The following is an 8,840-nucleotide window of genomic DNA, read 5'->3' as shown; positions in this document are numbered from 1 at the left end:
AGATTTTTATCCTAATAGTCAATTGTGCTTGAAAGTATTTATTTTTCAGCATCACATCTGCAACAAAAATCTGTATTTAAATTGAGGTTTGGGGCATGATGGTACATGTAGTTTTAGCTACATGTGAGGCCAGAGACAGGAGGATCACTTGAGCCCAGGAGTTTAAGGTTATAGTGAGCTATGATCGTGCCTGTGAATAGGTGCTAGCTACTGCACTCTGGCAGCTGGGGCAACATAGTAAAAAACAAAAAAACAAACAAAAAACACTTGATGTAAAAAATGAAGGTTTAAAATGTATTTTCCATGACTAGAAGACTGTCTATATTTCTTTCAGGTAATCGTTACAATTATTATTAGTATACTTTATGTTTCAATTTTCCATACATAAATCAGAAATATTAACCCACACTCCCTTGGGAAACAATTTTATTAACTAGAGTACAGTGCTATGTGCAATTCCTGTTATATTTAGTCTTACAGATTCCACACATTTCCAAAGTTTTTCCCACTCCCTTCACTGAAGTTGTTCTATACATTTGTTTCTCTTGCTACATACAGTTCGTATTCCTTCCTAAATCCCCTTACTTCCTAAATTATTATTATTATTAATTTTTGCCTACATTTACTCTGGCTGGGTGGGGTGACTCATGCCTGCAATCCCAGCACTGTGGGAGGCTGAGGTGGGTGGATCACCTGAGGGTCAGGAGTTCGAGACCAGCCTGGCCAACATCTCTACTAAAATACAAAAAATACAAAAACTAGCTGGGCATGGTGGTGCGTGCCTGTAATCCCAGCTACTTGGGTTGCTGAGGCATTTAAAAGAAGCTTGAATTTGGGAGGCAGAGGTTACAGTGAGCCGAGATTGCACCATTGCACTCTAGCCTGGGTGACAAGAGTGAAACTCTGTCTCAAAAAATAAGGTTCACTCTTCGTGCTGTAAAGTTCTATGTGTTTTAACAAATGAATAATGTCATGTATCCATCAGATATTATACAGAATATTCAGAATAGTTTCACCACCTTAAAAAGTCTCCTCTGCTTCCCTTTTTTTTTTTTTTTTTTGAATGGAGTCTCTAAGTCTGGCTCTGTCGCCCAGGCTGGAGTGCAGTGGCGCAGTCTTGGCTCACTGCAGTCTCCGCTTCCTAGGTTCAAGTGATTCTCCTGCCTCAGCCTTCCAAGTAGCTGGGATTACAGGCACCTGCACCATGTCCATCTAATTTTTGTATTTTTAGTAGAGATGGGGTTTCACCATGTTGGCCAGGCTGGTCTTGAACTCCCAACCTCAAGTGATCTGCCTGCCTCAGCCTCCCAAAGTGCTAGGATTACAGGTGTGAGCCACCGTGCCCAGTCAATTATTCATTTTTTAAGTAATGAAAAACAAGATAAATAATACATTGGTTTTATTACTTAACTGGTAATGCAATATAATATATAACTGAAATTATAACTTATTAGTGAAGTAAAGAATATTATAAGAGATATTGTGTTCCTTCTACAAATGTGTGAGTGGACATATATCAAACTCTGGTGTTAGGCTTTTATTTTTATTTTTTAATGGGCAGCTTTTAAAGCCAAAGTAGGCTCAGAGAGACTCCCCTGGTGTTAGACTTTTGAGATTAATTAAAGAATAATCTCTGGGCGCGGTGGCTCATGCCTGTAATCCCAGCACTTTGGGAAGCCGAGGCAGGCAGATCACGAGGCCAGGAGTTCAAGACCAGCCTGACCAACATAGTGAAACCCTGTTTCTACTAAAAATACAAAAAAATTAGCGGGGCGTGGCCAGGCATGGTGGCTCACACCTGTAATCCCAGCACATTGGCAGGCCGAGGCCGGCGGGTCACCTGAGGTCAGGAGTTCCAGACCAGTCTGGCCAATATGGAGAAACCCCATCTCTACTAAAAATACAAAATTAGCAGAGTGTGGTGGCCCATGCCTGTAATCCCAGCTACTTGGGAGGCTGAGGCAGGAGAATCCCTTGAATTTTGGGGGCAGAGGTTGAGGTGAGCTGAGATCCTGCCATTGCACTCCAGCCTGGGCAACAAGAGCGAAACTCCGACTCAAAAAAAAAAAAAAAAAAAAAAAAAACAAAAGAAAAGAAAGAAAGAAAAAAGGCCGGGCACGATGGCTGATGCCTATAATCCCAGTACTTTGGGAGGCCGAGGTGAGTGGGTCACAAGGTCAGGAGATCCAGACCATCCTGACTAACATGGTGAAACCTCGTCTCTACTAAAAATACCAAAAAATTATCGGGGCATGGTGGTGGGCGCCTGCAGTCCCAGCTACTCGGGAGGCTGAGGCAGGAGAATGGCGTGAACCCGGGAGGGAGAGCTTGCAGTGAGCCGAGATGGCGCCTCTGCACTCCAGCCTGGGCGAGAGTGCAAGACTCTGTCTCAAAAAAAAAAAAAAAAAAATTAGCTGGGCGTGGTGGCGGGCGCCTGTAATCCCAGCTGCTTCAGAGGCTGAGGCAAGAGAATCACTTGAACCCGGGAGTCGGAGGTTGCAGTGAGCCAAGATTGCACCACTGAACTCCAGCCTGGGCAACAGAGTAGGACTCTGTCTCAAAAAAAAGGAGACATACTATGGCCAAAGACGCCTTCACTTCGTCTCTGTCACTCACATGAGACACGTTTGGCATATGCACTCATGTTTGCATGTTTCTCTGCAGCCTGTGAAGCCCCGCACACCAAATCCCTGGATACAAAGTTCAGTCCCAGGCCTAACCACACGAAGCAGAGTTCGTTCATCACTTGTCAAAGATCTACGCACCTCTCGGGAGAAAAGGATTGCTGTGGGACCATTTAGATCGGACTACCCAGCTCTTTAGCTGGGTAAATTCTCAGAACTTTTTTTCCACATTTTTTTCTAGAGAACATTTTCTCTAAGCTGAACACTTCTCTTACTTCAAGATGCAGGAAGCAGTGGACCTGGTCACGTTGGGTCTTTTTAATTGATACTGTACAATCTTGTTGTCACTATGTTTATAAAGAAAAATTGTTTAACAGTAGACCTCATGTCTTAATGCGCACTATTTACACGGAAGGTTAAAGAAAATTGACATCACATTAGACGACAAAGCATATTTTTCCACGCCCCAGAAAGGTCATGTACTAAATATGGGTCAGAATTCCAAATCTTTCTAAAGCGGAAGGATCCAGCGTCTTTTGCAAGCAGTACAAATTGCCCTCTGAAACCCAAATTAGGGCTGGGCACCATGGCTTATGCCTGTAATCCCAGCACTCTGAGAGGCCAAGCAAGGTGGGTGAATCACATGAGGCCAAGAGTTTGAAACCATCCTGGCCAGCATGATGAAACCTCGTTTCTACTAAAAATACAAAAAAATTAGCTGAGTGTGGTGGCACACACCTGTAATCCCAGCTACTAGGTAGGCTGAGGAAGGAGAATAGCTTGAACGCAGGAGGCGGTGTTTGCAGTGAGCCAAGATTGCGCCACAGCATTCCAACCTGGATGACAGAATGAGATTCTGTCTCAAAAAATAATAAAATAAAATCCAAACTAGAATCCCATTTGTCTAGGAAAGAAACAGCTTAGGTGACTTTTTAAATCTACCAGTCTAGTCTTGTTCTAGATTAGGTTCTTTAACTGCAGTCCACAGAGCAATGTGGAAGCCATGTCAGGGAACTATTGCAAAAAAACCAGACCAGCATAATCATTTCCCCCTTTGTGTGGGTGGGTGTGAATGCATCTCTACCCCTGGGAAACAACTCCACAGTTTCACAAGGCCGATTAGCAATTCTCATGAGTCTCAATGTACTTAATATTTGAAATACTCAGGCGGATCATAGAACAGCTGTAAACTGAATCTATATCATAAGATGGGATTCTGTAAGAGCACATGATACCCAAAAATTGCCATGGATGAGGAAAGACCCAGATTTCCAAATAGTGTGAATCCAGCTTCCTTTCCTAAATACTGATTGCTGTTTACACCCTAAAATGTTTGAGATATTCATTAATGAAAATAAAGACAACGTGAACCTCTCCCCTTTTTTCTTCCCCTAATCACATCCTCTCTTCCCATGGCACTGTTACTGTGAAAAATATAAAAGGCAAGGCCGGGCATGGTGGCTCACGCCTGTAATCCCAGCACTTTGGGAGGCCGAGGCAGGTGGATCACCTGAGGTCAGGATTTCGAGACCAGCCTGGCCAACATAGTGAAACCTCGTCTCTACTAAAAATACAAAAATTAGCGGGGCATGGTGGCAGGCACCTGTAATCCCAGCTACTTGGGAGGCTGAGGCAGGAGAATAACTTGAACCTGGGAGGCGGAGGTTGCAGTGAGCCGAGATCCTGACACTGCGCTCTGGCCTGAGAGACAGAGTAAGACTCCACCGTCTCAGTATATATATATATATATATATAGAGAGAGAGAGAGAGAGAGAGAGAGAGAGAGAACGCGAGCGCAATATTTTCTCCTATAAATTCCGAACTGCTATGAAACACAGTGCAGGGAATCTTTGGGGATATGAGTTAACTTCGTAATAGAAACTCTTCCCTTTCCTTGACTCATGTAACCCATGGAATGAGTTACTTTCCCTCTAAGTGAAATACTAATCTAAAAAGCACTATCACATGGATCAAAGTTACTTCCTCATCCAACCTGAGGATTCTGGGATCTGGCTACTATGAGACATTCAAGACAATGAATAATTCTGTATGAGCACTTTCTCAGCCCCTCTATCTTTGAATTTGTCATTTCATAGTGAAAGGACTTTATTGTGCACTCTTCGCTTTGCTGGCAAGAGCAAGGGAGCCTAACTGAACCCTTCAGTCAGTCAGCCAGCAAGACCATACAGAGGGTCTGTTAGGCCATCAGCACTGTGGGAGACGGAGCAGCAGCAGAAGAAATGGCCCTTGTCCTCAAGGAATTTACAAGGGGTTTTAGAAGACAGACACACAAGAACCTTTCAAAGACAATATGCTTAATTTAGTGAGAATTGTGTGGTACACAGCAGATGTGCTGTAGGAGTTCAGGGAAGGAGGGCAGAAGTCGTCATGGAGACATGCGAATTTGCGTTGGATCTGAGAGGGCACAAGATTTAGGCAGAGAGGAGTAGGGAGGACCTTCCCGGTAAAGGGAGGGAAGGGAGAAAAGGCTGGGGGAAGGAAGGAGCTCAGCAAGAGTCCATGACAGCTCCTTTCCCCTCTCCTGTTTTCACAGTAGTTCGCAAGTTTCTTCACCACAGAGAGGCAGAGGCAGGCATCTGCTCTCTTTACCATCACGGTTTTGTTTTTTTGTGTTTTTGTTTTTGTTTTTGAGACGGGTTCTCACTCTGTTGCCCATGCTGAAGTGTGGTGGTGAGATCTCGGCTCACTACAACTCAATCTCCTGGGCTCAAGTGACCCTCCCACCTCAACCTCCTCAGTAGATGGGACCACAGGCATGCACCACAATGCCTGGCTAATTTTTATATTTTTTGTAGAGATGGGGTCTTGCTATGTTGCCTAGGTCAGTCCCAAATTCCTGGCTCAAGTGATCTGCCCTCCCAATGTGCTGGAACAACAGGCATGAGCCACTGTGCCCCGCCATGTTTCTGTTAATCTTTTTTTTTTTTTTTTTGAGGTGGAGTCTTGCTCTGTTGTCCAGTCTGGAGTCAGGGTGGCATGATCTTAGTTCACTGCAACCTCCGCCTCCCAGGTTCAAGCGATTCTCCTGCCCCAGCCTCCCAAGTAGCTGGGATTATAGGCACATACCACCATGCCCAGATAATTTTTTGTATTTTTAGTAGAGACAGGGTTTAACCATGATAGCCAAGCTGGTTTCGAACTCCTGACCTCAAGTGAATCTTCACCTGCCTCGGCCTCCCAAAGTGCTAGGATTATAGGCATGAACTACCACGCCCAGGCTTGTTAATCTATTAACAAAATGTAATGAGAAAATACTCCAAAAGTTCCACAAATCCTTTATAAAGGGCCCTACTTGTCCTTCCTAGCTGAGGCATTTACAGGCGATTCTCACTTCTCACAAAGATAAATGTGTCAGGTGTTTCCTTTTCATTGCTCCTTTTGTCATCTTTCCTCTACCTTGCTTCTGCCACACTCATTAACTCCACTGGTTGATTAGACAAGGGACTGATCCCTATCCTGCCATAAAAGAAAGCTTCTGTTTGGGCCAGCATGTGGGAGAAACATGCCGACTTTCCCTTAGTCAGGATCTAGATAAATTTTTCATTTTTCAATCAAGATTCATGTTTCCATTGGTTTACACGTTCCATCTAAGTTACCATCCCCCGCGTGAACCACGTCAGCCAGACCAACAGCAAAGTGGGGGTTGTGGGTCAGAAGGAAAGCACCTCTGTTAGAATTTCCTCTCCCCCACCTGTCCCATGGTTTATTTCTTTCTTTCTTTCTTTCTTTCTTTCTTTTTTTTTTTTTTTTTTTTTTTTTTTTTGGTTTGAGACGGAGTCTTGCTCTGTCGCCCAGGCTGGAGTGCAGTGGCCGGATCTCAGCTCACTGCAAGCTCCGCCTCCTGGGTTTACGCCATTCTCCTGCCTCAGCCTCCCGAGTAGCTGGGACTACAGGCGCCCGCCACCTCGCCCGGCTAGTTTTTTTGTATTTTTTACTAGAGACAGGGTTTCACCGTGTTAGCCAGGATGGTCTCGATCTCCTGACCTCGTGATCCGCCCGTCTCGGCCTCCCAAAGTGCTGGGATTACAGGCTTGAGCCACCGCGCCCGGCCTCTTTCTTTCTTTTTTAAGAGACAGAGTTTCTTGCTCTTTCATCCAGACTGGAGTACAGTGTTGCGACCTAGGCTCACTGCAACCTCTGCCTCTGGTTTTCAAGTGATTCTCGTGCCTCAGCCTCCTGAGTAGCTGGGATTACAGGTGTGAGCCACCACACCCAGCTAATATTAATTTTTTTTAGTAAAGATGGGGTTTCACTATATTAGCCAAGCTGGTCTCAAACTCCTGGCCTCAAGTGATCCACCTGCCTCAGCCTCCCAAAGTGCTGGGATTATGGGCATGAGCCACCGCACCCGGCCTTCCCATCATTTTTTGATGGGCTATATTGTCAGCAAACATTTACCAGATACATAATTAGTAGCCACCATGGATATGCCAGCAAATATCACGTGCTTTTTCTGACTTTGGGAATTTGTTGTCCAATTGGATAAAATGGACTTTTCTTGTTGGAGGCAGCAACAGAGCCTTTCAGAGGTCAAGAGCAATCTGGTTACTCCTTTATTTATTTATTTTTTTGAGACGGAGTCTTTGTTCCCCAGGCTGGAGTGCAGTGGCGCGATCTCGGCTCACTGCAAGCTCCACCTCCCGGGTTCATGCCATTCTTCTGCCTAGCTGGGACTACAGGCGCCCACCACCACACCCGGCTAATTTTTTGTATTTTGGTAGTAGAGACAGGGTTTCACCGTGTTAACCAGGGTGGTCTCGATCTTCTGACCTCGTGATCCGCCCGCCTCAACCTCCCAAAGTGCTGGGATTATAGGCGTGAGCCACCGCGCCTGGCCTGGTTACTCTTTTTTGAGACCCTAGTTATAATTTTAAAAATGAAGTGCCAAAACTGAATTTTAAAAAGTTTTAGTAGATTTTTAATGTGTATGCTTAAGGTTTTTTTGTTTGTTTTTGAGACAGAGTCGTATTGTGTCGCCCAGGCTGGAGTACAGTGGCACAATCTTGGCTCACTGCAACCTCCACCTCCCAGGTTCAAGCCATTCTCCTGCCTCAGCCTCCTGAGTAGCTGGGATTACAGGCATGCGCCACCATGCCCAGGTAATTTTGTATTTTTAGTAGAGACAGGGTTTCTCCAGGTGGGCCAGGCTGGTCTCAAACTCCTGACCTCAAGTAATCCACTCACTTCAGCCTTCCAAAGTGCTGAGATTACAGGCGTGAGCCACTGCACCCAGGCAAGTTATCATTTTTTTTTTAAACACAAACAATTACAATGAGTTTCTTTTGAAATAATGTTAAAAAAATCGAAATTAGCCGGGCGCGGTGGCCCAAGCCTGTAATCCCAGCACTTTGGGAGGCTGAGATGGGCGGATCACAAGGTCAGGAGATCAAGACCATCCTGGCTAACACGGTGAAACCCCGTCTCTACTAAAAAATACAAAATATTAGCCGGGCGTGGTGGTGGGCGCCTGTAGTCCCAGCTACTCAGGAGGCTGAGGGAGGAGAATGGCGTGAACCCGGGAGTCGGAGCTTGCAGTGAGCTGAGATCTGGCCACTGCACTCCAGCCTGGGCAACAGAGCGAGACTCCGTCTCAAAAAAAAAAAAAAAAAATCGAAATTGACATGAATGCATGAATGTGTATAGCAACAGAGGGAGACCCCCATCTCTACAAAACATAAAAAATACCAGCCTGAGCAACATGGCAAAACCCCATCTCTACAAAAAATACAAAGATAGCTGGGCATGGTGGCATGTGCCTCTGGTCCTAGCTGAGCCCAGGAGTTCAAGGCTACAGTGAGCTATTATCATGCCATTGCATTCCAGCCTAGGCAACAAAGCAAGACCTTGTCTTAAAAAAAAGAATCTGGAGAGAGGATCAGGTAGTTAGTGCCTTCATTAGACCACACTATCCCATCAACACCAAACTGTTGTTTAGAGGGCTTCAGCTCACAGCACCATGCAATTCCCTAATGCTTCTGAGTTTGAGACTCCCCCACGCAGAAACTAAGTGGAGCACATAAGACTTCCAAAAGCCTCTGCAAAGCAATGTGGTATTGCGGGAAAATGGTAGACGCAAGTTCAAGTTACCTACTGCTAATAATAAATGTGTGAGTTTGTGCAACTTACTTTATCCTTCTGACTTTTACTTTCATCAATTGCAAAACGAGAAGACTATCTCATGGGTCTCTTGCATGT

The sequence above is a fragment of the Macaca mulatta genome, chromosome 7, assembly GCF_049350105.2.
Source record: "Macaca mulatta isolate MMU2019108-1 chromosome 7, T2T-MMU8v2.0, whole genome shotgun sequence".
NCBI lineage: Eukaryota > Metazoa > Chordata > Mammalia > Primates > Cercopithecidae > Macaca > Macaca mulatta.
The sequence above is the reverse complement of the archived record's forward strand: the minus strand, read 5'-3'. Positions refer to the sequence as shown.